This window comes from Arachis ipaensis, chromosome B10, assembly GCF_059453495.1.
Source record: "Arachis ipaensis isolate K30076 ecotype BB chromosome B10, ASM5945349v1, whole genome shotgun sequence".
Lineage (NCBI taxonomy): Eukaryota > Viridiplantae > Streptophyta > Magnoliopsida > Fabales > Fabaceae > Arachis > Arachis ipaensis.
Window position 1 is genome coordinate 88,313,085 of NC_142435.1, and position 3,915 is coordinate 88,316,999.

The window sequence follows — 3,915 nt, forward strand, 5'->3', positions numbered from 1 at the left end:
TCCATAGATTAAGGTGTGGAGCTCTGCTCTTCCTCAAAGATTAATGCAAAGTACTACTGTTTTCTATTCAACTCATCTTATTTCGCTTCTAAGATATTCATTCGCTCTTCAACCTGAATGTGATGAACGTGACAATCATCATCATTCCCTATGAACGTGTGCCTGACAACCACCTCCGTTCTACCTTCGATTGAATGTGTATCTCTTAGATCTCTTAATCAGAATCTTCGTGGTGTAAGCTAGAATGATGGTGGCATTCAAGAGAATCCGGAAGGTCTAAACCTTGTCTGTGGTATTCCGAGTAGGATTCAATGATTGAATGACTGTGACGAGCTTCAAACTCGCGATTGCTGGGCGTAGTGACAGAACGCAAAAGGATAGTAAATCCTATTCCAGCATGATCGAGAACCGACAGATGAATAGTCGTGCCGTGACAGGGTGCGTTGACCATTTTCACTGAGAGGATAAGATGAAACCATTGACAAGGGTGATGCCTCCAGACGATTAGCCGTGCCGTGACAGGGCATTTGGATCATTTTCCCGAGAGAAGACCGAAAGTAGCCATTGACAATGGTGATGTATCACATAAAGCCAGCCATGGAAAGGAGTAAGACTGATTGGATAAAGATAGCAGGAAAGCAGAGGTTCAGAGGAACGAAAGCATCTCTATTCGCTTATCTGAAATTCTCACCAATAAATTACATAAGTATTTCTATCCTTTATTATTTACCTTTTAATTATCTAATCCAATCACATTTAACCCTACCTGACTGAGATTTGCAAGGTGACCATAGCTTGCTTCATACTAACAATCTCCGTGGGATTCGACCCTTACTCATGTAAGGTATTACTTGGACGACCCAGTGCACTTGCTGGTTAGTTGTGCGAAGTTGTGAACTATGGTATTGGCATCATGTTTTTGGCGCCATTACCAGGGAAAGAAAGAGCAATGAATTTCACATAATCAAAGTGTAATCACAATTTCTGCGCACCAAGTCTTTGGCGCCGTTACCGGGGATTGTTCGAGTTTGGACAACTGACGATTCATCTTGTTGCTCAGATTAGGTAATTTTCTTTTTGTTTTGTTTTCAAAAATTTTTCAAAAATCTTTCAAAAATTTCTCCTTTGTTTTCGAAAAAAAAAATGTTTTCAAAAATCTATTTTTCTTCAGAATTTTTAAGAATGAATTCTAGTGTTTCATGAAGCATGTTGAAGCCTGGCTAGCTGTAAAGCCATGTCTAAATTCTTTTGGACTGAAGTTTTGGCTTAAAATTGAATGAATTACACTCATATTTTGACTAAAGCTTGGCTGGCTAATAAGCCATGCCTGACCCTTTGATTGGAGCTTTAGACTAACATGGCAAGATTCCTGGAATTCATATTAAAAATTTTGGAATCCTTATTTTTCTTTTTCAAAGGATTTTCAAAAAAAATTAAAAGAAAATACAAAAAATCATAAAATCATAAAAATCAAAAATATTTTTATGTTTCTTATTTGAGTCTTGAGTCATGTTATAAGTTTGGTGTCAATTGCATGTGCATCTTGCATTTTTTTCGAAAATTCATGCATTCATAGTGTTCTTCATGATCTTCAAGTTGTTCTTGGTAAGTCTTCTTGTTTGATCTTTGCATTTGCATGTTTTGTGTCTTTTCTTGTTTTTCATATGCATTCCTGAATTCTTTATGTCTAAGCATTAAAGAATTCTAAGTTTGGTGTCTTGCATGTTTTCCTTGCATTAAAAATTTTTCAAAAATATGTTCTTGGTGTTCATCTTGACATTCAAAGTGTTCTTGGTATTCATCTTGACATTCATAGCATTCTTGCATGCATTCATTGTTTTAATCTAAAAATTTCATGCATTGCATCATTTTTCTTGTTTTTCTCTCTCATTATTAAAAATTCAAAAATAAAAAAAATATATCTTTCCCTCTTTTATCTCATAATTTCGAAAATTAGATTTGACTTTTTCAAAAATTTTTAAAATCTAGTTGTTTTTATGAGTCAAATCAAATTTTCAACTTAAAAATCTTATCTTTTTCAAAATCTTTTTCAAAAATAAAATCTTTTTCATTTTTCTTAGTTATTTTCGAAAATTCTAAAAATATTTTTCAAAAATCTTTTTCTTATTTTTATACCAAATTTTCAAAAATAACAATAACAATTAATGTTTTGATTCAAAAATTTCAAGTTTGTTACTTGCTTGTTAAGAAAGATTCAAACTTTAAGTTCTAGAATCATATCTTGTGATTTCTTGTGAATCAAGTCATTAATTGTGATTTTAAAAATTCAAATCTTTTTCAAAAACTAATTTCTATCATATCTTTTCAAAAATATCTTCTTATCTTATCTTTTTTCAAAAATTTGATTTCAAAATATCTTCTCTAACTTCCCAACTCCATATCTTTTCAAAATTGATTTTTGTTTCAACTAACTAACTAACTTTTTGTTTGTTTCTTACCTTTTTCAAAACCACCTAACTAACTCTCTCTCTCTATTTTTGAAAATATCTTCCCCCTTTTTCAAAAATTTCTTTTTAATTAACTAATTATTTTATTTTTATTTTGAATTTTCGAAAAAACTACTAACCTTTTTCAAAAACTATTTTCAAAAATCACTAACTCTTTTTCAAAAATTATTTTTGAAATTTCCCCTCTCTCATCTTATTTTATTTATTTATTCATCTACTAACATCTCTCCCTCACTCCCCAAAAATCCGAACCCTCTCTCTCTCTGAGTTCAGATTTTCTTCTTCTTTTCTTCTACTCACACAAGGACCTCTATACTGTGGTATAAAGGTTCCCTATTATTATTATTATTATTTTTTCTGTGCCCTCTTCTTTGTCATATGAGCAGGAGCAAGGACAAGAATATTCTTGTTGAAGCAGATCCAGAACCTGAAAGGACTCTGAAAAGGAAACCAAGAGAAGCTAAAATACAACAATCCAGAGATAACCTTTCAGAAATTTTCGAACAAGAAGAGGAGATGGCAGCCGAAAATAATAATAATGCAAGGAGAATGCTTGGTGACTTTACTGCACCTAATTCCAATTTACATGGAAGAAGCATCTCCATTCCTGCCATTGGAGCAAACAACTTTGAGCTGAAACCTCAATTAGTTTCTCTGATGCAGCAGAACTGCAAGTTTCATGGACTTCCATCTGAAGATCCTTTTCAGTTCTTAACTGAATTCTTGTAGATATGTGATACTGTTAAGACTAATGGAGTAGATCCTGAAGTCTATAAGCTCATGCTTTTCCCTTTTGCTGTAAGAGACAGAGCTAGAGTATGGTTGGACTCTCAACCTAAAGATAGCCTGAACTCTTGGGATAAGCTGGTCAAGGCTTTCCTAGCCAAGTTCTTTCCTCCTCAAAAGCTGAGCAAGCTTAGAGTGGATATTCAAACCTTCAGACAAAAAGAAGGTGAATCCCTCTATGAAGCTTGGGAGAGATACAAAGGACTGACCAAAAAGTGTCCTTCTGACATGCTTTCAGAATGGACCATCCTGGATATATTCTATGATGGTCTGTCTAAGTTATCTAAGATGTCATTGGATACCTCTGCAGGTGGATCCATTCACCTAAAGAAAACGCCTGCAGAAGCTCAAGAACTCATTGACATGGTTGCAAATAACCAGTTCATGTACACTTCTGAAAGGAATCTTGTGAATAATGGGACGCCTATGAAGAAGGGAGTTCTTGAGATTGATACTCTGAATGCCATATTGGCTCAGAACAAAATATTGACTCAGCAAGTCAATATGATTTCTCAAAGTCTGAATGGAATGCAAGCTGCATCCAACAGTACTCAAGAGGCATCTTCTAAAGAAGAAGCTTATGATCCTGAGAACCCTACAATAGCAGAGGTAAATTACATGGGTGAACCTTATGGAAACACCTATAACTCATCATGGAGAA

General features: G+C 34.0%; 1 non-coding gene across 1 annotated transcript; it reads right to left on the reverse strand.

The window, feature by feature from the left end:
* Positions 1-3,380: 3,380 nt before the first annotated feature.
* On the reverse strand, positions 3,381-3,488 carry LOC148580778 (small nucleolar RNA R71). Its single transcript, XR_015898304.1, has one exon. It is a non-coding gene; the product is annotated as a small nucleolar RNA R71 (small nucleolar RNA).
* Positions 3,489-3,915: the final 427 nt, after the last annotated feature.